This window comes from Cyprinodon variegatus, unplaced genomic scaffold (genome assembly GCF_000732505.1).
Source record: "Cyprinodon variegatus isolate N-32 unplaced genomic scaffold, C_variegatus-1.0 Scaffold791, whole genome shotgun sequence".
Lineage (NCBI taxonomy): Eukaryota > Metazoa > Chordata > Actinopteri > Cyprinodontiformes > Cyprinodontidae > Cyprinodon > Cyprinodon variegatus.
Window position 1 is genome coordinate 202,059 of NW_015151244.1, and position 27,740 is coordinate 229,798.

The window sequence follows — 27,740 nt, forward strand, 5'->3', positions numbered from 1 at the left end:
GCAGTGAGTGGTGTGTTGTGTTGATGTCCCTATGTTGTGCTCAATGGTATCATGTAGGTTGAATCGGTTCTGATTTTTCCAGCGTATGCCAATCAGTGCCGAGCCGTTTGAAGGTGATTTTAGCCTGGGTTCATTTGATCCAGGTTGACACGGGTCAGTGATCCGTTTCCACTAAAAGCGGATTGTTCCGGGGTTTAAGCAGGTCTTTCGGCCAGTGGTAAATGGGTAATAGTGATATACTATAGCAAAAGCAACAGGACACAAATGAGAAGGTTCCAACATAATACGGACACCGAAAGAGCTTCGATCATATCAGACAAATTTGTTGGTCAATGCAGAAAATAATAAAATATAATATAAAGAAGTTATTTCTCTCATTTACCTTATGTATTGCCTAAGTGAACCCTGCCAACTTTATTCTATGCCCGTTTTTGTCTGTGGTTTTAACGCACAAGTTTCCTCACAATGTATGATAAATGTTGCTCTTTGGTAGAATGATTAACTGCCAGCTCTGATAAGGAACTATGGCCAAAGTATTCTGTTCTTTCATTACAGTTGGGTTACAATCGTTGAAGCTGTGTGTTAAATGCTCCACATGTTTCTTACAGTTTTGATCTATTGTCCTCAAAGTCAGCAATCACTAACATTGTCCTTCTGTAATGACTGCAAAAATGCCTTCAATTTCTAAAGTATTTACCTCTGGTTTTATGTATGTTCATTTGTTGAAATCTTTCAGACTTTTATAGTTTCAAAACTAATATGATGTTGCATAATATTAATTTTTTCCATTACAGAGACATTTTTCAAGATATTTATTGTATTGTATGTGCTCATTATCAGTGAGCGCTACAGAGTAGCGGTTCTAGACCAAACGTACCAGGGGGCCAGGAGGGGGCCAGTGTGTTTTCATGGGGGCACAAGGATTCAAATATATTAAAATAGCTGCATGAAGTGAAATTTCTATTCAATTACATTTAATAAAAATTGTATGTCTTATTAGGTCAATATACATCCATAAATTAGGAATTTTACATGTTTTTGACTTTAGTTAAAATTACCATTTTCTATAAAATCTAAATTAGAACTCTAAAAAAACTGAGAAATTCACTTGTAAAGGGCATGCAGGTGGTGCAGTGGTTAGCGCACACGACCCATGTAGGGCAGCACTCTCATTAGAAAGATTATCTTCACCTGTGTAGGCTACGTAGGTTCTGCCCAAATATCCTCTCTGGAAGAGATGTACATTATAACTCGCACTCACTAACACACAGAAACCCTGACAGCTTTATCTATTTTTGTTATTCCTTGGCTTCTGAACTGTGTGCTTTACTTCTACAAAATATATCCATATCCACTACACCATGTTTTAAGGCGCTAACCGAACAACCAATGCCCTAGAGAGGGAACTAGTGCAACATCTAAGCAGAGTTTACACACTCTCTATCAGCCAGCACACATACAGGATGTACTATTAAGACTTAGAAGCAGAATTTCGGGAGGCTCACTCGGTATTGTGGTTAAAATAAAAATTTGATCATGTTTTTAAGAAAAAAAACTTAAACTCTAATCTTTTTTAGGTAGGTAGTCCATCGATGTTATTCTGCATTGTCATGATAATACATCTCCACATTTATCTGGGGATGTTGTGTAAATAATTACACAATGCAAACAATGGTTAAAAATTTTGGATTTGAACATTTGGAGTAAGGACATTTCCTTTTTGAATATATATGAAACCAAGTCACAATAGTTAAAGTATTGACACAAAAAAACAGCTAAAGGGGTTATGACCAAGAAACTGTTCAAAAAGTTTTGTCAAGATAGTCTTACAAAGAGTGTTAGGTAAGTTTCAAAGTTTCTCATTCATATAGTCTCATTTCAAGCTTAGGCCTGAAACTGAACAGAAGGTTTCTATAGATGCATAACATTCCTTCCTACAGTAACATTGTAATGAGTGCCTGGGAACCACTGCAAGGTTTAATGTCTGGCTCAAGGACACATCATGGAAGAGGTCAGCGAGCCACAAATTTCTCATTTGGAAAAACAGTACTCTTGACTATTCATTGAGACATCTTTAAGATGTTACAAACAATGCATGAAACCAAATGATGCACTGAACCACTAATCCCACTGTCATATGATATATTTTTATGGTATTATAAAATACATCATTACCTCACAGTCAAAGAAAACTATTATATAAGAGAACTCTTATATTAAAGCCATTTTACAGCTAAGCACCTCATCATATTTACATTTTTTTTTTAATAAGAAAAGGTCATTCTGACAATTCAGAAATATGAAACAAATCCCAACAAAAAATCTTTTAAATAAGAAATTTAGACTGTGGTGTCCTTGTATTTAAAAATACACTTTTTAAAAAGAAATCAGGCAAATACAGCCATTCGGTTAAAAATGTTTCAATAGTCGTAAATACATAATTTGTTTTCTTCATTTACAAAATAGATGATTAACAAAATATAATTAAACGTTTTTTTATCCACAGAGTGACTTGTTTTTTTAAAAATGAATAATTTATAAGATTTTTTAAGATTTTTAATTACTAAACAAAAAAAAAGATACAAAAGAAAACATCTAAAAACAGAATCAAGGAAAAGAAGACGAAAAAAAAAATGACTCCACATAACATAATGCATTGTTTTTATTTTTACCCCCCAAGTGAGGTGATAAATATTTTGCACTGGCACCATAGGTACTGGGCAAACTGTTTATCTCCATTCTTCTCACATTCTATCCATTAAGTTGTAACTGCAACACAAGCTGCCAGGTTTGTGAAGGTCAGCTGGAGTGTCTTCGCTCATATTAATGCCTACCAGTCACTGCTAATGGAGCTGGAACAATACATTGAGACACAATGGAATTTCTACAAAGCATCTAAGCAACAATGCATACCTGATCAGAATTTTTTATTTAGCTCTGTTTCAGCCTCTATTTTGTATGTTGATAATCTTTCAAATGTTTCAATCAATCATTCATGTTTTTCTAATGTTTTCTGGGAATGTCTCAATCCATTCCCAAGATTGGGTTCCAAATCTAGACATCTGTTTATGTTTCCAACCGAAAATGGTTTTCATAGCAGTAGGTTGTGCACAATAATTATATTTGTTCATCTAATACATTACTGATCCCTAACAACTTGAATGTTTTTTATTGTTTTATTGTTTTATAGTGACATTAAAAGGAAGAAGAAACTTTAACAGTTTATATCACTTCCTTCAGATATCAGAGGGCAGATTTATGACTGTCGCTGCATAGCTCGAGAAAAGGCTTTCCAAAACTTTGTGGGAAAGTGTCAGAGTTCCTCAATGCCCGACTGTCAGACCACTCTGCCCCAAACCAATGTGAGAAAATATCAAAGACTGTTTTGCTGCACTGTCAAATCTTTCTTTATTCTTTTTGAGTGAGTACAACATACAAGCAGAGAGAGCTTTTCAGGTCTTTGAGTAACATGGAGTAAAAGGTAATGTCATTTGTTTTCCCTTTGCCGGAGTAGAGACATATCTAGGGCTAGCTTCATATTTCCATGTCCATTCCGTCATAGCTGGAAAATATGCTGTGCAGCATTTCACACTGAATGCATGCGAGATTAAGGCATCCAGCCAGCCTCTTCTCTTTAGAATCACATTTAGAAAATCCTTTATTACCAGGTCTGCTCCACAGACGGTATCTGGATTAACAGCCTGTGCTGTTTTTCATGTATGTTGACCAGCTTTAAAATATGAGTGCCAACCACGGTGAAAGAAGCAAACTCACAGGGGGGGTAAAACAGTTACAGTTATAGTTAACGATAAAATAATCCATATTGCAAGAACAGCTAGTGAGGTTGCGAGGTTGATAAGATGGAAGGAGACTAAGAATATATAAATGTTAATTCACTGTATGATATAAATTGATAGGAGCAGAAAACATATGCACTTGTTTAACTATTTCGTGCTTTCCTTATGCTCTTAAAGAGATAAAATGTAAATCCCCTTGAGACAGACAGGAACAAGCTCCTAATGAAAACAAGCTGCATATTGTCCAGTCCATGTTGCAGCTAAGTTTGTTAGATGTAAGAGGAAAAGTTTTAACCTTGTACTATTGTTGATTCATAACAGGGATTATACCCCTGTGCACGATAAAAAGGTCACCTTTGCAGTATTTCTGATGCAGAACAGTACAAAGTAATAACTTGGATGATACCCACTGATTAGTCGTTTCAGTTGATTCCACTTGATTCCATTCTACCATTATGCAGGCAGCAATTTGCACTTGAAAAATAATTTTCTCCAGAAACAGACACTGTCTTAGGAAAAAAAAACAGTGGCTTTTGTGTGCAAATCTTGTAATTGTCCAGTATATCAGTTACTTTACCTTGATCTCCATATTTCTGTTCCCATGGAATATGCCAATGTGAGTCTTTGATATTTATATTTTTTTTACCTAAAAACCAGCTGTTTTTACATGTGCACTATTAAAAAGCCCAATGCCCGTCAACTTCCAGGTACTCTGTTTTGCCACTGCCTTTGCAGTTAGAGCTTACAGCCTCTCCAGGTGTTCCACACCTCAAATGGCCCGCTGCAGCAGCTGCTGCAACTCATTTGGGCTGAAATGTCACAGGTGCCAATTTACATGAAGGAAACCTATTCATCAGAAACAAATTTTGATACTTATATCTTATGCAAATGATTATAAAGCCCTTCATAGTTGCTTTGCCCTATAAGGATTTGTGCTAAATAGAAGGAGGGTCATTTGTTGCAGCAACAGATCATCCTACAAATGCTCGCTCTTTAGTGGAAAATGATGCAAAGCTGGATATCATTCAGAACAAACATCGAAAACTCAAAGAGGAGTTTATTGAGTGAAAGGATGGAACAGGATATGAATGACCAAATCAATGTTGTGCATCCTAAAAAATTAGCATATTGAAACAAATATCTACTTATTTTTAGAACTTGGTATAATTCAATAAAATGTGAACTGGTTATTCAGTCTATGGTTATGTGTTATATAGACTGCACTATTGGACTAATGCTGACATGATGTGAGCAAATGCAAGTTAAAGTTCATTTCTTGTACACCAAACTTAGCCAATGAAGCTTATTCAGATTCTTTGACCTTTCCTATATATTAGAAGCTTATTTTAAAATCTTTAGCCTTGTAGCCCTTACCCTGCTATGTCATCAGTCTTCAAACTACTCAGCATCTAATTGAGTTTTGTTTATTTATTTGTGTTTATGTATAATTCTCAACTGTTAAGCAAATCTCAAATTACTGTTGAATACTGTCCTCCATTTGTGTGGTCTTCCTGTAAGCAGTACCAGCTCATTTTGTTTTTTGTTTTTTCTCAACATCTGCAAACCTTCTTGGGACATATGGTGATGAACAAAATGTGACCACAGAAACTATTGACATGGAAATATGATGAACGCAGTATTAAAAAAAAGACCAGCAAAACCCCAGAAGACATAAAACTGTCAGTATTGCAGAAAAGGGGCGATCCTGTAATGTTTTATTTAAAGAGTCTCAGATTAACAACACCACTACAACTTAAAACGGGTCATTACTTATTTAGGAAATGCTAAACCAATAGCTGAAGCAGCAGAGTGAAAAGTGTATGTGAGGCAATGCTAATCACAGGTACTCAATTAAGTGAAACACCTTTAAATGGATAGATGTGGTCAGTGATTTATGTTCTCAGGACTATTCATGTGTAATGACGCAGCACTATGGAAAAAACACATAATCCGTGATAAATATATTTTTTCTGTTCATTCTATAGGTCTGAAAAAGATTAGTAGGTAATTTTGAGAATTTATTATTTTGTTTCTTGCTAAAGTAAATTGAATTTCTTACAATGAATTTACAAACTAATTCTTGTTCCCAACATGTTAAAACCTAATTTCAAACTGTCGAAATAAACAGCACCAATAACATCTGGAGAGAAACAGAAATGAAAAATAGATATTACCTGCCAAGCAATGAAAGGAAGGTATTATAATTTAGGCTTCTTTCACAGTTACCTAACAACAGCACCAATATATCAGCAACAGATTGATCTCTTTGTTGAGGAATTCCTAAAGTGGATGTGTAATGTTATATATTTATCATTTCTTTTTTTTTTTTACATTTTCCACTGTTGTCATATACTGTTTCGCATCTTTCCTGAAGATCCGGCACCAACATCAGAATGAAACATAAATAGCACTTGGAATCACACGTGGTCAGCAAAATCATGTAAAAAAAATTCAGGCAACTTCACTGCCTGGCCAAATATCATATATCGTATAAATTGGAGAATTTTCCTGTATCAAATGGGAGAGTTGATATGCTCTGCAATTTTCTTTGTGTGTTCTTTCATCTGCTCAGCTGCCATTTCAACTTGGAGAGACTTACCCAGAGAAAAGCTGCGATTAGAAAAGTTTTATTCTATTGAAAGCCAGTAACAGAGTGGTTAAAAAAAAAGTGAAATTAATGTGAAAAAGAAATTGTGTATATATATATATATATATATATATATATATATATATATATATAATCATCTGCATTGACTCTTTGTCAGGGTTGGTGCATCAAATCGTGGATCCAACTGCAGAGTAGAGGAGGCAGGGCGGATTGCTTGCAAAATCTGACGAGAAAATAAAAATATGAAATCCATAGTCCAGAACTGATGGTCAAGAAAACTCAAGATCCAATAAACTAGGAGACATCAGGGAGGAATAAATTAAAAGAATGAAGAGGATCTAGCCATGAGTAATTGAACAGGAGGTATATATATGGGAGACAGAAACAATGGGAGGAATAATTAGCTGATAGGGACAGGTGTGGACAGAAGTAACTAGAAGGAGCTAAGCAAAAGGAGACTGGCACAAGGGGGTAACAGAGAGTAACACAAAAAAATATAACACTGCTTCAATATTATACAAAGTGGAAATCAAACCAATGACAAAGTAAACACAGTCTGATGAATTCAAGAGTAACTGAAAACTTAAAAAGAAACTTAAACAGAAGTCCACAAAGGGCAAAATCAGGACACTCATTGATTCTCTACAATCCCTCACGAGCATGCATGTAGCAATACTGGAGAACCTGGGTCAGTGTGTGTGGCTTTCTGATCAGGCCAACTGGGGTTCAAGGAGACAGAAGCATATGTTTAGATTTTGACATAATTAGATAAGATCTCTGGTGCCCGGCCCCCAGCAGAAGTGTTTGATACTGAGAATTGACATTTGCTTGGTTGAGTAATCTAGGAAAAGGATTAGAGTAGTCTTCCCCCCTTGGACCCAGACAGTGGTGCTGAAATAAGCCACAGGGTGAATGGAACTGAGAATAGTCTGACAGTGAGGAAGGAGATGGGTTGGACGTGGGTGAAAGTTTGTGGTGAGCAGGTAGGCCAGGAGCTACGTGAAAGGGCTCTTGAAGTGGGATTTGCTTCAGAGGAGGTGCTACCCTGACGCAGATTGGCTGAAGTTGAATAAAGGACATTGTTGGTGGTTCATTCAAAGCTAATAGCTGTGTTTCTAATTGAATTTTCACTTAAGCATTTGTCTAATTAACTAAGGTTAAATGGACACCATGCCACCCCTGGATTGTCTGTACCGAAACTGAATTTCCCTTCAGGATTAATAAAGTATTATTCAATTCAGTTTAATTCAAAGTTGAAGTTCTTGATTTCTCCAACAATAAATATATTGTAGAAGTAAACCCTTATTGCAGCAAGAACCACAACATATCTTCCTTTACTCTGAATTACTTTACTTAAAGAAACATTTTTGTGAAAAGTCTTCATAAATACTATCTGCATGTAACAAAACCTGTCAGCCTAAGGGATTTATTGGACATCATTAAAAGACACTTAAATGTGTGAAATTCATCTGTTAAGTGAAACAGTTTATCACTAGCTTCTGTGAATAGGGCTCAACAATATTGGCAGCTCATAAATTTGTTGCTTAACTGCAGAGGACTTGGCAGGAATTGGTAGAGCCTTCAGGACAATCATTGCTGTGGTCAATTTATTGGTTTATCATACACAATCAGTCCAAACATGTGCTCCCAACTCTACAAAAGCCTTGATGTCAATAACAATAACTTAAGAAGGGCATCCCTGGGTCAATTCTTTTTACGGTTACACACAGAAATCTGTAAATCCCTTGAGCTGAAATTCTTTTAGCGGGGAAACTCAGTTCATAGAGACCTTAGAAGGTTGTCTATAGAGCTGTATTGTTACATTTATTTGTACTGATATCTTTCTAACAAGGAAAAAAAATACATAACCAATGAAAAACATCTTTTTAACTTTTGTACTTTTCAGAAAAGTAATTAGTGATAAAGTTAATGAAGATCTTATGTAAACATTTCCTTTGACTAATTTCACTTTTTGAAATAGTAATTTCCAGCAGTGCAATGGAGACAGCGTATTTACAGTACCTTATTGACTAGAATGACTTCTATTTGCAACAGAACAAAGTACACATGAATTACCATTTTTGTATGAATGCAGACTAAGGAGAGCAGACAGACGTTCTGTGAAGTATCCAACACAAATGGTCCAAGATCACATAGAAATTAATTAATGAGTCAATAGAATTCTAATAATAATTAACACAGGGAAGAGGAAAATGGTTTGAAAAGAAAATGATCAAAATTACAACAAAAAAAAAAAACATCATTAACGACAGTAGATCATGTAAGGACCAGAGGATATCACCTCTGAATTCATTAACAAGCATGGTACAATATATTCTTTTTAAGAAGCTGTTTCATGTATTACTTATCCAAATTAAATTAAAAAGGTTTTAAATGTTTTAATTTGTAATTCACTGACAAAGGGACAGAAAACAGGGAAGACAAATCTGTGATTGATGGACAGAAGTGGATGGAGAGAAAATAGAAACGCAATGTTAAGCTGATACCCATTATAGAATATATACGCTGAAACAACCCACTTTAGGGTCTGCTTGAACTGGTGCTGCCTGCTGCCTCTGGCCCCCTGAACTTACTGTGTTCCCTCAGGCTATAAACAAAAGGCTGAAGCTTAGCTGTTGCTTCTTGAAACTATACATTTGAGAACAGAAAATCAAAAACGACCCTTTTTATTTAGCGTTTTTTAAAAACTTGGAAAAAATAAATACAGAGCTAAGTGTCATGGCATAGAAGGAAAGGCTTGTTCTTGAGGACTGTTTTGCACACAGACAGAGAGGAATTTAATGAAAATTCAGTTGACCCTGGTTTCCAGCAGCACTTAAAAGCAGCAGGTACTTCTGAATCAGAGATGAGCTTGGAAGGGTGAGTCTCAAATTTATGCAGACCTGTTATAGACTATTTGTTACAGGGAGCTGTTTGGGTCCAAGAACTGTTTCTGCACATACACTGTCACAATTTGTTTATTTTGCAATGTCTGACCTTTAAATTAGATTTTCACATGCTAAATAGCTACTTCTAGTTATTTCTATGTGAATTCCTATTTTTTATTTTTTTTGTATCTTACTCAAAATCTCAATACACATTTGTAGATTATTTTGTATGCAATAATAACACTTAATAGCCCACTTTCATCCCAAAGGAGATTAGCCTGTCAATTGTGCATTAGATAAAACAACAATTATATATAATAATATAATACAATGTGAAGAGCAGCTCAGAGATGACAGAAAAAAGTGTTGCAAAAAGTTTGATGGGAATAAAAGTTCAGAAAAAAGACTTCTCTATAAAGATGGGCTTTTAGATTCAAAGATTGTGAGAAAATCTGATGGATTGGAAAGGATGATTCCTGAGGGTTGAGGCCAGAACTCTAAAGGTGTAATCACCTTTTGTTTTGCAGTTCAAGTGAGATGGATAAAAGCAGAGATTTGTGGATCTGAGAAATGGAAAAGAGAACAAGTGGATCAAAAATAGAACAGAGAGCAAGGTCATGGGGGGCCTTATCTGCAATTAACAGGCTCTTGTAATTTATTTTAAGGGGTAATATGGGACCAACAGCTTGTTTGTTTGAATGGCTTGGCAGCCGTATTTTGAAGGAGCTTTAATCAATTTAGATTAGCTTGACTGCAGCACATGTAGAAGGTGTGTGAGATGTGGTGCAGATAAATACTGTGCTAGCCATGGACTAGTAACACAACAAACACAAAAAAAATCCAGACCTATGTTTATAAACATGGCATCAATAACGCTCATTATATGCTAAGCACCAGGGTCTGGTGTAAAAAAACATTAGGCAAAACTTCGATATTTACAATAAAAGCGTTCAAAGTAAGTAAGTATAAATAAACATCAAATACACATGACGTGCTTCTGCAGCAGCCCACTGTAAATCGACATTTCTTCTTATTGATGAGTAGCAAAAAACAAACATTTCTGTGCTTTATGCTTGATGAGCTTATTTAGTCTTTTGTTAGTTCTTTTTTTTTTTTTTTTTTTTTTAACAGTGTCCTTTCTGGCAATATGGCAATAAGAAAAATTAAGGGCCCAACAGATTTTACTTTCACAAGTGGAGCAGTATGGCAGTTGCCATATTGCTCCACTTGTTTCATGCATACAAATAGCTTTATTATAATTATGCAGGGAGTTTTACAGTTTATATGGACACTGCAATGTAAATAGAGCAGAAAAACAGAAGAAGAAAAAGGAAAAAAAAAGAGAAAAGATGAAAGAGGAGATAGAAAGGAGACAATGACGAAACATTTTCAGTCTGCTTCATCATCTCCAACGAGATGTAAAAAGAACAGCACAACCGAAAGACATGGTTCAAGACATACAATAAAGCAACACCTTAAACCTATCGCTGAAGTCTTTTGTTAGTTCTGATGATACAAATTAATCATGTGAAATGGGTTTTAGAAGATGTAGATTAAATTAAAAATTAAAATGAATTAAATTAAAACCCGTTACACTTACGTTAGCCTTAAAGAACATATAACTGACAGAAGAACAGATCCAAGCAGATGACGGAAGAAGGCAGCATAAACTAGAGAGTATGCAATCCAGGTTCGGTCCACAGTAGACTCCAACAGAATCCGATGACAGGTCAGGCAATCAGATCCGAAAACAGCGGTAGTCAGGCTCAAAGGTCAGAAGACAGAAACAGGTCACAATAATGTAATCAGAACACCATAAGAACCTAGAAAATTCCCAAACTAGAGGCTCAAGAATAATCTGGCACTGACAAATGGGAGCGAGCAGTTTAAATAGAAGCTGGCACAGGTGGATATGATGAGCAGTGATGAGAAAACCGGGCAGAATTGGACATGTTAATAGAATGAGCAATCAAGCCAGTCATCAGCACCAAGATCATGGCAGTACAGTGTAAAAACAGATTATCATGAGTTGTGAACTTTTAAACACTGTGGTTTAATCACACAGTACAGTATTGCACAGTGTATGATTGCTCTGAAAGACAAGGTGAGAAGCTTGGTCTTGTTATTTCTTTGCACTCCAACAGCTAACTTGACTCTCCCATTGTGTAAAACAAAGGAATACAATTAAATGTCACCAGATTAGACAGTGCAAACATACTGTACTGTATACTCCAGCCAATGTTCAAGGTAAAGTAAAAACTATTCATCCAAGAAATGTAAGAGTAAGAGTAAAAATATAGTATTGAATAAAAAGGCTACTGAAGTAGTGAGTCACTAACCTACTTACCAGTCATGATCCTAATATTGTAAAAATTATGTAAGGTTAAAAAATGTAAAATTATACGCTAATGCTGATGTTGAGATAAAAGAATACATATATAATATACAGTTATTAAAAAATAAAAGGAAACACTTTTCAATACATAATATTTAATGAAAATGTATTTTTCAACTTATCAATATACAATATTTTTATATACAAAGGTCAAGTCACTTCCAGTATGAGATACAGTATACTGTTTTTTCATCTCCAGCTATCATAGCTGGTCAACAGGTAGAAAATCACATTAAAAGAAGAAACTTGGGTTCAAAAAGAAAGTCTAAATTGAAACCTAAGCTTAACTCTAGGTGTGTGTCTCTCTGGTGATGTTTTTATTTTTATTTAAACAACTTTGTTTTTAATTAAGTGAATTAATGAAGATAGATAGAGTAGCCAGACATTTTACTGAAGTAATAGTAGGAATAATTAAGTAAAAAGTAATAGTAAAATAGTAAAAGTATAATAGTAAACTAACTCCTAAAAGTACACATTGTCAAAAAGTGTAACTAACTAAATGTAACTAGTTACTACCAACTCTAGTTATTAATGTGTGATATACTCATCATTCTGTAGTTCCAGCAAAACTCAGGTACGTAAAAGTTTCATCAAGCTTAAGAGGTTGCAACAAGCACAACAAAGCTATAATTATAATTTAACTGCTTGGAAAGAGAAAGTTTTGTTGCATTTTTCAAAACAATTCCAGATGGCTGAACATATTGCATTCAGAATCAAACTCTTTCACAATGCTTAGCATACCTCTTTACTTGGTAATGCATTGGAATCCCATTTTCTGTTTATTTAAAGTAGGCATAGGCAAGAACAAAAAGCTTTTCTGAGAAGAATAGCAAAAACAACACCTAAACATATTCCTACACTGCATTCTGCCACATCTTAAAGACTAAACACATATTTCAAAGCTACAGTATGTGTCAAGGACTGAAAAATAGCAAGTAAAACAATCATGGGTTTATGAAGGACGGTAATAGATGTTTGCACGCCCTAACTGAAGGCTGTATTGATTTTCAACTGGAGAAAAAAAATTGGTATAGGGGAATGTTGAGTTGTCAGATTGCCACCTGGCAAAGACAGACGGGTGGGAAGATGAGCATGAAATCCTCATAAACTAAAATGCTGTACTCTATCATCAAAGAGAGATGAGAGGGAAATGTTTCATGCAAGGTCACAGCGAAGCAAATGTGACATTAAAAACAGCTCAAGACGTTAATTCACTTTAAATGTGCCATTTATGTGCCTTCTAAAGCTTACCTGACAATAGATGTCGTGCAAACCATTGTGAAAAGGTCAAAAGAAGTTTCTTTGACACTTGGAAACTTTGTAGAAGTGTCCCTTTGTTAGCAATAAAAGCACAAATTAAAAAAAGTCCACAGCATCATGTGGTATAATGAGATGATAGAAGCACAATGATAAAGTATTTTGTGTGTGTGGTAATGTGCTAGTTGATCTTTTTATTTGTGTGTGTATTTTAAGACATTTGCCTCTGATTTGGTGGTGCAATGCCATAAACAGGATGAGAAAAATCAGAAGGTAATTTCTGTTTTCCCTTCATCCTGTGCACAGTGACTTTACATCTCCAGCACTGATAAGCATTCTGGGTTCTACCCAAGACTTGTTGATCCACCATGGCCAATTCACCAGCTGTGTTCAAAGACATCTAGCTGTGGTGGCAGCCATGCATGTGGGATTGGACCTGGGAAGTCTGATGTGTATGAACAAGATAATACCTGACCTTGGCCTTGGAAGGGAATGCGCTCCACTGCGAATGCAAATTAAGAGGATGAGCACAGAATGGAACCAGTAAGCAGAAACACTGAGTCATTGGACTGTTGCTTCAGCATGCAGTTCACTCTTGGGATGAGCTTTAATATCCTCCTTGTTTTCTGATAATAGGATTTGGGTAAATAAAAGGATGAGAACAAGTGTAGACTCTGTGCCAGAAAAAGCCAGACAGCAAGGGACTGCGAATTAGATAGCTTGTTTATTTTAACCTCTTTTCTTCTTTAAGATTAGTTCAAACTCTGGAGCTCTCTGTAAAAGTTTACAGAAGGTGTCTGGCCACTGACTGCACATAAGCTTCTTTTATCTACAGGACAAGCTCCAAGTTTGAGCTATAAAAGCCTGTAAGATTTCTCCATAAAATGTATAATTTTATGTTTGTGTGTGTGGTCGTGTTTTTGTTACCTGATGGGGAACATTTCCCAGGACTATGCTACATTTTGAGGACTTACAGTAGGGCCGGACTGGGAGATTTTTTTTCAGGCCATACTGGCCTGGTTACATGACTGATTGACATGACTGACATGGCTTTTTTTATGTGGTAAAACAAAATAGGGCTGGGATCTGTTTTGCTTTCTGAGGACCCAAATGAAAAATAAAAAACAAACTTTTATCAACCAAAAAGTTGATAAAAAAAAGTTTTTCTTATATGTTTGAGTTCACCTTCAGCTGTGAGACAAATCCACACCAAGAGGAACAGAATGGGTGTAAAGAACTGCCTGGGATCAGCTGTTTTTCCACACTAAGCTATCGGAGCTCATCAAAGGTGCTTAGGCATCTTAATGAAAAAAATAAATAAAACTAATTTAGTCAGTCTGACTATAATTGTTGTTCTGTATTTTTTTCCCAATTCATGAAGTTTAAATGTGATTATAAGTGATTTACTCAGAGGAGCTTCAGTTTTATAATACAGGTTTATGATAGGATTTTATTTTTTATTTATATAGATTCTTTTTTTATTTAAGATGGAAATCATACATTTATAAAAATTAAATTCTGAAATTAAAAGATTAAATAAAATAGTCTTTATTTTAGTTATTGTACGTTCCACTTTTTGACAATCATCAATACTTTTGACTGAGAGTTGAACTCATGGTATCATAAAATTTCACAAAGGGGAACAAAAGACAAAAAAAAGTTGTGAAACCCTGATCTATAGGACCTACTCTGATTTCTAAGGTTGGAATATACAGTTACTTTACCGCTCTAATTGGAATAGTACTAGGATAATAAAGGTTTTACATAATAAGTAGTGCAAAGGTTAGAGCTATACATAGTTATATCATGCCATATCATGCCTCATTTGCAAATCATCATACCAGGGAATAGTAATGAACTCAACCTACAGTAAATCCAAGGTTGGAATACAAAAACCTTCATGTTTGAGCTGAGATATGTAACTGCAAGTCAGCAACGGACCAAAAAATTCAACAACACGATCACTTCATAGAATAGATTTAAATCCTACAAAAAATAGTAATAATTATAAAAAATAAAATAAAATAGGTACAGCAGTTTTAATTACTATTTCTTATTTTGAGTAAATAAAAAAATCATGAGTGTCTCTTCACTATGGAATAGAGGTTTAAGTTTGAATCTATTACCACAAACTACTGCTCTGATTTGACAACTCATTCTATTGAACAACTTGGCAACATGGCAACCATGAAGAAAGCCTTAAAAAAATGTATACACTGCAAATAATATCTGCCCGGAGTTTCTCACATTTGTAGAACGTCATGCAAATCTGTAAAACCGTGGTGTCCAAATTCAGTCCTAAGGGCTGCTGTCTTGCATGTTGAAATTGCATTTCAAGAAAGAAAAATCAGCAACTGTGGATTACAAAGCTAAGCTGAGCCAAAAGGAACAAGTAACTAGCATTTTCCACAAATATAGTGTAGAAAGTACAATATTAGACATTGAAATTTAATGGAGTGAAAATTATAAGTTATGTTGTCATAAATCTTCTTCTTAGACATTGCTACATTTTGCTCCATCAGTGAAGGTGGCTATTGGTCATGCCACAGCACCATGGAGTGGGTGGAAATAACCACATTGATCAAAATGGCTTCTTCTATTTGATTCTGTGTGAATGAGGGGTTAAGCACACTCTGCACAAAGGCTTCCTAAGCTTGTGGCTTATTTATGGAAAGCAATACAGTCCCCACTGCCCTCATATCTTGATGTTGTTCCATTCTGGGCACTTTCCCACATAGGTAGAAGCAAAACACTTTTTCTGTTGTTAGTTTATGGAATGTAACACCTCCATGCATGTCTTAGTGCTATTTTATATAGGACCTGTTGCAGGTCATGGTCGGATTACTTAATTTTGAGGTTCTATAAAGAGTGCATTCATATTTTATCTTTTGTGCAATCTGAACACATTTTGATCTATTTTTGGTGCAGAGAAAATATATTTTTTCAAGATGTATACAAAAACCTTAAATATTGAACCTGAAAAAAACAAAAAACAAATGACAAGACTTAGGGGTGGCAACCGCTGTGGTGTTTTTATACTGAAATATTCTAATGCTCAAGGGTCTATTTACCTAATAACCAGAATATTAAAAACTACTAATTTGAAGAACAAAAAAAGTCAGCTTCACAGTTTTCAAAGCTACATTATATGCACTATTTCTTTAAGAAACTTTAAGAACACTTGAACATTGGCAAATATTCACATTTTGCATTCTTGGTAGGTTCACAATAGAGTTTCAAAATACAAAAAAACTGTCAACGTTTGCTAGAGGTTGGTTGAGGAGCCAAATGCAGATATGACCAGGCAAAATGGGTTTATTCTGATTTAATGCAAGATCCAGAGGCAAAGAGGGGGCAAAAAATACAAAATACTGAAAACCAAAAAACCAGAAGGTGCCAGGGAGAAACACACACAGGGAGCAAAGTAACAACAAAGCAACAAGAAAACAGCAATGAGGAACTGCACAGGCGGTGTATATATGGAGAACAGAACAAAGAAATGGCTAATGAGCTGATGTGAAGCAGGTGTAAATAGAACTAACCTGAATGAAGCCAATGGGAAAGGAAACAAATACAAAACAAATAAAAAACTGCATAAAAATAACAGAGTGAGTGGGAATCTTTCCATCCTCAGAGCAAATCATACTCTTAATGTAGGGTCAATACAGCACAAAAAAAGGTATTTCTGCCTGAAGAGAACAACCTGATTCAAAAGCTTGCTGTGTCCCAGTGCTCACATTGATTTGGATAAATATTTGCTTTTTAGTTATTTATTTTTCTATGAATTTCAATTTAATTTCCCAAAGATTAATTCCAAACACGGGAGTTGAATGGTGTATCACACTTTGATGTTAACGTTCCAGCTAAACATCCCTACCAATGTCTCATGATCTACAAATAATAAAAAGTTATAATGTTCTTCTGGGAGATAACCCTTCTCTTTAATACCCTCTTTTTGCCCTATCTTATGTAAGGAACAAGGTTGTAAATTATTTAAAGTCCCACAACCAGCATTTTCTAGAGCTGAAATATAACTTTTGACAACAAAGCAGCAAAGGTAAGACATGCTTTATGATTTTAGTGTATTTTTCCTGCTCTTTGCTAAGCTGTTATGACACAGTTGGGGAGAAGCAATTCAATAAGGAGAATCCCCTCTACGCTTCGCTTTAATTTTATATTGCTTGCAGGGTTTCCTTAAGGTGTAAACATTAACAGACACAGAAATGTAAATGTTCTGTTTTTTGTTATGTAATTACTTCAGCCTAAAATTGTGTTTAGTCTGTGTGGGAATGCTGTTAACGTAAGATTCTTTGTCATTTTGCTTTGCCAGACGTTTGAATTGATGCTTGTTCGGACTGTTGTAACTTATCTGTGGTAAACAAATCACATGCTGCTTCCTTGAGGGTGACCATCTCATGGAAAAGATTTTTTTAATTTTGTTAAACTATTTCGTGTTAGAAAAATAAAAGACAAACATTCACATATTGTGATATGCAAATAGATAAATAATTGTCCTACACCCAAGGGAGAATATATAATCATCATGCTTGGAGATCCTATGCAAAAAAAACAACTTTAAAAAGAATCTGGTCCTTTAATCCTTTGGCTATATGATGCTATTTAGAGAAACCATTACTAAGAAAATTATCTAGGTCAGATTTTACATCCAAACTAAATGTGATTTGCAATAGAGTCATAACTTAATTGTGGTCTCCTTTCTGTCTATTTTCAAATATGCAGTGACAACTATCTTTAATTTTAATCTTTAAATTTCCTTTTCTCTCTTTTTCAATTTATGAAGACATGAAAGACTGCTTTTGGGTTTTTCTAGACACCAATAAATAACTATAATTAGTCAGAAGAGTATTTGCAAGTTAACATTAAGTTACAAACTGCAGAAAATAAAGGGGGTTTTATAAGAGATTCAGAGATATACTTCAATGCTAAAACAGACTAGTTGTCTGTTGTGACATAAATTTTTCCAGAAAGGATTGGTATTCTGCTTTTGATGGATTACACTGATCATCGGATCACATGTTTCTACAGACAGGAGAGGAAAGATCTAATTAGAGCTGCAATTTAAACAAGAGATTAAGATTCTTAAAACAAATCTTATTTTATCAACATGATTTTACCACAATAAAATTAAACATGACAGAAATATACATGCCAATACGTGCAGCCTCTTGGTATGTTTTTTTTTACAAGTCCTTATACATTGAAGTCCTTCTGTCAACATTATTTTTGATTGAAATGATTTGATCTCACTGTGCATGTTTTATTAAGTCATCTCTCATCATTGTACCAATACATCTTAAATTTTGATCATGTAGTTATACTGTAGGAGGTTTAATTTCTTATGAGTCTGAGCACGTGCCTCTCAGGGGAGCGGAGTAATTTTCCATATTTTTAATATAGAACTGAGACCCCAGAGACTGCAGGGGCATTTGAATGAATTCATATTGCTGTCAGTAAAGTGCACATAAGAAATATTCATGCGACGATCATAAATGTATGCTCCTGAACCTACACATACGTGGCAAAGATTGTTTAACTGATAATCGCAAACCGTGAAGCTGTGGGGTTATCTACTTAGACACCATTAAAGCATTCATCCTCCCCATCTCTTGGGGTCTGTCTCTGTTACCTGGGTGAGGCTTGAGTCACTCATATTGCAAGGCCATATCAGAGACATTATAGATTCAAACATGAATACTGAGCTTATTTTTTAACTTCCTTGTTCTATACATTCTTTGAGAGGCTTTTTGCGTGCAGAATTAAAAATATGTAAGGGATAAAGGACACTTTTAAACCTTAAAACTCTCAATAAAAAAAAGTCCCTTCATATCTGTGCAGACTGTATGCATACTGTGAGCTGTGCAGAGTTTCTGCATGTTTCAGTCGTAATGGTCATTGGCTTCAAAATAATAATCATAATAATAAAAATAATATAATTTTAACTTTATTGATCTCACATTGGATATATTTACCTCTGACTATGACCCATCCCCTTGGAGAGCAGTGGGCTGCCATCATGGGGCACCTGGGGAGTAGTATTCAGAGACCAAGAGTGGCAGACTGTGAGTGGGCTTCGGACTCAGAACCTTGGGATTCAGAGCTCTTTGCCCCAACCACTAGGCCGCCACTCTCACATTTCCCACACTGCAATAGCTGTGGACTGAAGATGCTCACAAACACATTACCTCTTGAATATGTGGGGGTCTTTACTGTCAAGCATGCTGGGGCAAAATCATACTAAGGCTTTGCACTACTTTAAGCAGTCATTACACAAACTGTATGGAATATTTTTTTTTAAATTGCTTTAAGGAAGTGCAAATGTATTGTTAAGCACCAGTTCACTGTCATGTTGTATATTAATTTCAATTTAGCTCAGTTAAGAAATAATTGTCCCTACCAATAAATGATAATTTTTTTTTGTAACTCTTCAATGATTTCTTTAAGATGGTAATGGCTGCAGCCAGGAAGGATAATCTCCAGTTGTTTGATTTATGGTGAGTCTGTTGATGCCTTGACTGAAGCCACTCAGTTGTTGTACGACAATCTGGTGAAGAGGATGCTCAGAGGTTTGCATTATTTTCTTCAATTTATGAAGAATGTATTCTTTGCACAATACCCTCCAAAGTTTCTCATTCTTCACATTTGTGCATCCAGTCAAGTCTGTTATCTAGGTGAACAGCGAGGTATTTGCTCTTCTTAAACACCTTTAATTCCTCTTACTTGACGATAAAAGTATTTGACCTGCTCCTTTTCCCCCTAAAATCTACAATTATCTTCTTTGTTTGGTTCATATTCAGAATTGATAAGATTATTATTTTCACACCATGCCACAAGTCGTCCTCCAGCTCACTGCACCAAATATGTTGTCCATCTCTCATACACTCTATGATGACAAAGTCATTGTAATATTTCTCCAATTGACAGCAGTCTGTCTTATAAATCGGAGGTAAAACAGGGTAAAAGAGGAATGGTGAGAGTACAGTCCTCTGTGGTTCTCCTGTGCTGATGACTACCTGGTTAGACACACAACTCTTCAGTCTCAAATCTTAGTAACCTGAGATCAAGGATTCTGCCTACAGTGACATAGTGGAAATGATAGTCAAAACTTTGACATATATGTTCTCACTTAATGTTTAAGTAAATGATAAATAGATAAACTGGAGTAACAATAAACCTTTGGAATGGCCAAGACCTCAACATTATACTTTGAATTTCCAAATTATGCTTACAATCATAATCACTGCCAGCATTAACAACAAAGTAAAGTTAACTGTGTATGTTCTGCTAAAAGCAAAGGTCAAACATCCAGCCAATTATTCTAGAAGCTAGCTGAGGGCTGGATGGAAAATATGTTCATGGTGTTGCTTGCTAGGGTATACAGTTGAATACTGATAAGGATGCATAGATACGTATGTCTGAGTCTGTATTTATAACTTTGACTCAGACAAAAAATTCCAAATAAATTCAAACCAGTGCACCCAATTCTTATTCCAAAAATCAAGCATATTCTACTATTAATCAATCCTAAAAAATGGATTGCATGACTGAGCTGCCACAAAAACAAAAAAAACTGAATGAATGACTGACAGCCCAAGATTACCATCATATAGCTTCTAATGGGAAGATTCAAAACTTCTAGATGATGCTGTACTGTATTCACGCAGTTTGAAAAGTAAGCATAATTCAGCATATTCAGCTATCTGCAAGAAAATAATTTTTTTCTTCATTTTCAGTGAGCAGTGAAATAAATGTGAACATCAGGGCCATGACTTTCTCAGTGTCACAGCTCACAAACATCCAGTGATGCATAACTGGCAATAGGTAGTGTGTGTTCCTTCTACAGCTGAGAATCACAAAACCACAAAAGGGTGTGACAAAATAAAGTATAAAGCCTGGATTGGATTTTAATATAGGTAACCAAAAGCATGGTGCAAAAATACACTCTCTGTGTCTTTCATATACAAGCAACATTTAAGTGGCATTGTTGTTATTCTGAGTATTTTTTTTTTCACATAAATTTTTTTTTTTAATTTACTAAAATTTCTTTTACAGTGAATTGTCACTCTCATTGCAAAAAAATAATATACATGGACAGTATTTAAGGATAATTAACTAAGCAGCCCATGGTAACTATGGAAAAATATAGAATAATAAAGAAGAGTAGCTACAAGAAAACGCAAAGAATTGCAACTGCAACTACAGCAGACTATTCTTGAAGTTGATGAAGTTGAGGTGGGTTAAGTATACATATATCCCTTCCAAATTCTATTTTTTCCCTCTATGTAAGGGGCCTTTCACACCTTCAGCATTTAGACCAGTGTATGCCTGATGTATGGAAAACCTTGCAAGAAGGCTGGCATATGTTGGATAAGTTATGGGTACGTTTTGTATAAGTTATTAGCAGGCTGAAGTACGCAAAAGCACGCTGAAACACGCTTGCATACGTCGGCATACGGCAAGTACGTCGGGAAATTTTCAGCACGCTCAAAATATCTTGACATATGCCAGCGTATGCCATACGTGGAGCATATTTTACAAGTAAGTTATCTGATCGATGACATACGTTAAGTGTAAGTCATAAGCCGTGGTGTCTAGCTTATCCAAAACCTATGAGTAACGTGTGCATAACTTATCAAGAACTTATCTCCAACGCATATCAACGTGTTTGGCTTGTTCCAGATGACCGTTCATGCCAACGGCCATTGCTAGCAAACTTCCTAGCAGACATGAAAGTTAGGCTGTTGTTGGACATACGTTCTAGAGTCATTATGAAGACGCTATGTTTGCGCCCAAAATGGTAGCATTTTAAAAGATTCTGGGATTGGTCTGTTTTCTACAAATCCTAGCAGCATCAATTGTACTTTGTTTGACTATTATGAAGTCAAAGTTGTGGTATGAGGAACCAACTGTGGATGGTTGTATGTCTGTGCCTTAGCGGTGATGACATTATATTAACAACCACATTCCTACAGAAATAAAATCCATCTTTAAATCAAGAGTGGGCATTTACTCTCTACTTGAACTTGATCAAATGGAGCCAGAGTCCATTTCTCTCTGGAGTATTTTTTGCCGGCTCAAAGAAATGTGCTGACTTGTGGAGAAACGAGCAGCTGTCCAAGATCAACCAACATTGAAATTGTTGATGAAAGATATCCATGATTCAAAAGAAGAGTTACTGGTCACATAAATTGAAAGACAGATGTTGTCCAACAATGGCTAACAAGGAAATACTGGTGAAACAAGTGCAGGAAATGAAGACTCATAACTAACAACAATAAACTCTCTGGTCGTCAAGCCTGCACAAGTAAGGAAGACAAGGAGATAGCCCTTCTAAAGGAGAAAAAGGATGTCTTGAAAGCAGGAGCAGGAGATTACCGGTAATCAAAATCATAAACTCCTAGAGAGGGCTGAAGATTACAATGTGGTTGGCTACATTCTTCGGGGGAGGAACACTTTTTAGCCCAAAGTACTTTGCTCAATTTTTCTTTCCAAACTACAGCACTGAGGTACCATGAAAAATAAATAAAACAAATTTTAAAGAGGTGGGAAAAAAACTGCAGAAGAATAGTGTTTATGAATGCCACTACCCATCCAAACTGAGGATCAGACACGAATGAGTTCTTTTCAGCACCATCCGAGATGGAGATCTTCCTGTCCACCGTGGGGTCACTTTCTATAGCCAAGACATGTCTTTGCTGTGACTATAAATGGTAAACCCCTTTTAGATAAAATGGTACATAATTATCAGAACTGTGCCTTAACTGTAATAGTGCTGTAAATTTAAGTACAATCAGTTCTATATAGAGTTTTTCATTTACATTCTTTGGGCTTTATCATATTCTCCCAATTGTTCTACAGGATGGTTAAACTGGATTTTGCTGCATATGTGTGGGATTATTTCCCCCATTAAAATTAAAAAGTACTAACATAATGCAAGAAGCATAAAACGGATATCATCGGTTGTCCAAGAACACATCTTACAGATATAAAACTTTTACGCAGAGACTAGATTCACCATGTTTCTATTCTTCATTTTCATCCAAAGCTAGAGGTGTAGCCTTGCTTGTTAAAAAAAATTCAAATTTAGGAAAAAGAAAAAGACAGGTCTGGTGGGTTTGTTTTGATTGTATAATAAATACAAATAGGGTTGTACTCGTCTCCTTGTTTGGCACATATTTAGCCGATCTGAAATTTAAAAAAAATTACAGTAGATTGTAAAGCTGGCAACATTTGATGCTCCATTCTAGGTTATGATAACCAAGTCTGCAAAGCTCTAATTCAAGGCATGAGAAAATAAGGATTGGCACTGCAAATCAACCACCACAGACTATTTATTTTATTCCAGTGTTCATAACACTTTCAAATTCAATAATTTACATCTTTTTGACTTCACAGATGCTTTTGTGAAAAAATAAAACTTGCTGTTATTTAGCCTCTATGATTTAGGTCATAATCCCATACAAATCGAATTGTAACTCTGCCTGCCTGAATGTGTACTTAGAGATCAAAATATTACTGTTTTTTTTTACCACTTTCATGAATGCCAAAATCTATGATTATCAGGAACTAAATTTAAATACATCCTCAAATCAAATAAATGGGAAGAACCCCAGATCTTAAAATAACACTCAAAGGTCATATGAAGGTGCACAATATTTGAAATGTCTCATAAAAACAAATGAAAGGGAGCAGCTTTCTAAATTTGAAAAATATATAAGGACTTTGGAGTTTGAACACTCAGAAAGACTTATGGACTTGGACCAAAAATGGACCAAAATTGATTTTGAATAAACTCTGTACAAGTAAATCCGAAGCAGCAATTGCTAGAACAATATATTATTAATATGAATTTGGCGATAAAAAAGGCAAGCTACTTGACTAGCAGCTAAAAAGGAAGACACTGCCAGATGTATTCAATGTTTTAAAATAGATTGTGGTAGACAAACGCAAGAGACATAAATTCAGAATTAAAAAAATGCTTTCTATCATTACATAAATCTGAAGCTGACAATGATAATGCAGGATTTAAAAAGATATGTTTAGTCCCCTTTATCTGAGATTAGCACAACTGACAAGGACACGCTAGGTAATGAAATATGTAAAAAAAAAAAATAAAAGAGGTTCTACACACTGTTAAATCATTACAAAATAGAATGCTCCAAGCCCCGATAGCTTTCCAGTTAAATATATTAAAACATTCTCAAATAAATAACTAACCCTGTTTCCAATATGATCAAGGAGGCATTCTAAAGGACAAATCTTCCTCAATCTTTACTTTCATTACTTCTTAAAACTAGAAAAGATGCACAGAGGTGTAGGAATTATACACCCCTCAGTCCCTAGGGGATTGCCTGCAATAAATGCATCTCAACTGGAGAAAACTACTCTAAAAATTACATATGTAGATCAAACAGCTTTTGTTAAGAACAGACTGGGGGCAAACAATGTTTTGAGGTTATTTAAAATTATTGATATTGCTAAAAGAAAGAGGACACTCCTGAGAAGGTTTTTGGCACATCGTCTTCTTGTGTTAAAAAAAAAAAAGCAGCTTTCTACAATTGTATCAAACCCTTTTATTTTAGCTACCTATCATGCATGCAATCTATTTTAGGTTTAGGCTTTTTGCATCCTGTAATTTAGAGTTGCAGATTTTAATTTGGTCTGGTTCTGCATTTCAGGTTGCTGTACCAGCAAAGATCTCACTCTTGCAGAAGGCCTTCTCCTCTGTCTGTCACAGCCACTGGGAAGAACCAAGACTCAGAATCTTAACTTTTATCCCCTGCAGCTACATTAAGACTGTAAGGCGACTTCACACTGCAGCTGCTCAGCTGCTGGTTGTGCATCAGTTTAACAACAGATATGGGCAGAACAGCAAATTGGTTGCCCAGTGCAGGAATCAGAATCGTCTCAACAGCAAGCAGAAACACACCTTGGATGAAATGTTCTGCCTAGGAAGAACAGGATGCTATTTCAATTGACTGACAGGTGGAGATTGCAATCTCTCCATCAGTTTAAAGCAACAGTTGGTACCAGAAACAGGTGAAGCTGCAGGGCAGGCTTTGGTGGGCAGTGGTTAGCGCACACTACTCATGTACGGAGGCCTTTGCACTCAACATGGTATGGCTGTATGTCTCTCCCCCTCTCTCATATCCCTTTTCCTGTCAGCCTACTGTCAGCTGGGTTTTTAGCTCTAGGCTTTCTTCAAAGAGTGTGATGCAGCCACTTCTACAGCATCATACTGTTGGACTGCAGCTCCAGAGTTTCCACCACTTGGAAAGTCCAGCTAGATTGTTGGGGTCTGATGGAAGAGGAAGTAAACCTCTTGTGGCTGGTTTCAAAAACAGCTGCCCCTGGATGTGACATTAGAGGGACAGGCCACAGTTAAAATCTAGTTCTTATTCGATTCCACAACTGTCCATAAGATGACGTTCAGTTACAGTCAATATGATCGCAAGGTGCTAAGCACTCTCTGAATCAATTTTTCGTCGCTCTGCCACCTGGTTCAGTAAGTGCTTTGGGGAACTGGTAAAAAATCATTGTTGCTGATTTAGCTATGTGTTTGTCACACTTTTTTTGTGTTTTGTTCTGTAGCCCCCTGTATGCTTAAGTGCTGATCATCTTTGCAAATTAGCCTAAAAATACCAAAACTCACCATAATTTCTGACTCAGCTCTGATGTTCAACAGAGGTCAGGGCAGTGTTTACAAACTTCCACATAATTTGATATTTTCTGGACGGAGGCTTCATTCCTTAACAAAGTACTGACAGTTTAGCAGATGGGCAATATGCACAGAAAATGTTTCTCTTAGAAATATTTCATATTGACACGACTGAAAGTGCAAACACTTTTAGAGGTTTGGGGAGAGACATAAACAACTGTGTGTATACCCAAAAATTAGCAATTCCTTTTACAATCTATCATCTATAAATAAATCATTGTTTTCAAAATATGCTGAAGATATGGAGGCAAACGTTTCGCCACAGGGTGTATGTAAATGTTTAATACCTTCTAAGAAATAGAAAATTCACCAGGGGCTAGCTAAAGGAGTAATTAACTATTTGAAAAGAAATTTTAAAGGACTCTTTGTAATCCAGTAGTTACAAATACATAAATACGGTAACCAAATCATATAATCACACACCGCAAAGGTCGTTATTCTGCCCCAAAACACTGTTGCATACGTCTTAAGATGGAAAACTTTTTTAAATGAAAGGGAAGAGGCTCATGATAAGGGCTGGTATGACAAGGATGAACATTGTAAAACTCATTGCTAGATCCTGTGAATAAGTTTAATCTGGCTAGTTATTGGTTTCTAGTAAGCAGAACGGAAATACTTTTATGCTATAGGAGCTTATTTTCAAAGGTAATCCAACAAACCAGAATCCACTGTAACCTTATCCATCTACTTTTTATCCCCCCTGGATAACCCCTGTACTGTGCTGCAGGCCTTCTCACAACACACCCAAATCCCCCAAAAACTAGAAGTATACATTTAAACAAGAATTGTATTCAACCACTTATACTTGCTCTTTTTTGGCCTTGCACCATTACAGTTGATTGCATGTTGTGGAGGTAATTTGGGATAAAAACACTGTATTGGGACACTGGCTCAATACTTGGCTCTCTGTTCTAAGCTTTGACAGGACAGACAATATGATATCTCAAAAAAGCGTTTATTAAAAATGACAGATCTACAGTGAACAGCTACTGTAGGGCTTCTAGGGCTTTAACCTCTGCAGAAAGAAAACACAAGTTAGTGACCACATCAATCCGGCAGAGGAAGATTATGAATGTGTGCGTCACTAACCTGGTCTTTAAGTTCAGTTAGTGCCCAGAGGACGAGGTAGATTCCGGCTGGTCAGCTGCTGACAAGACGCGGTGAACGCTGCCCATAGAGTCCCAGATGTTGAAGCCCCGAAGACTGAAGAACAGGCAGGAGATCGGATCCAAGCAGACATTGGACGGGAGGACAATCCAGAGGGCAAAACCAAAGCCGGTGTCGAGGAGGTTCACAAGAGTCCGGGCCAGAAGATGAGAGACCTGAAGGCTCAGAGGTACACAGGCTAAACGGGTCAGCATCAGGCAATCAGAAACAATATCCACTAGAAGACTCTCACTAAAGGCTCAAATATTCTGGCACTGATGACTGGAAGAGGGTAGGTTAAATAGATACTTGAGGAGGTGAAACAGATGAGCGGTAATGAGAAACTGGGTGGAGCTAAGCTGGTGAATGGAATGAGTAATCAACCCGTCATAAGTTTCAAGAGCATGACATGTCCAGTGGGAAGAGAAGTTTGAGAACATTGAAATAAACAATATGCTTTTAGCTTATCTTTTTGTTGTACTCAAACCTAAACATTTGCAAGTCTTAAATCTTTAGGTCTCCACTAAGTTTACCAGCACATCTGTGTGTATACTTACATAGGCTTATCATAATCCTAGTCCATAGTCTGCAACATGATATTACTGCACTATTTTACCATGGGAGCATGGGCCTTTAGATTTCCAATTTTAGAGGTTTACCATTGTGGCATACTCTAATCTACATTGTTAAAAGACAGAGTGAGCAATATTCTATGATGGATTCACAGCATGGGCTGTTTTTTTTTTTTAACAACTTTAAACTTATGTTCATATCCATTGCTGTATTGTCATGTAAGTTCTTTCATTTTCACCCTATTCTTGGTTCATCAAAGGTTCCTCATAAATAATAAATAACTTAAAGAACAGCTGTTCCATTCTACAATGTATAGTTAAAATAATGCTTCATTTCAATA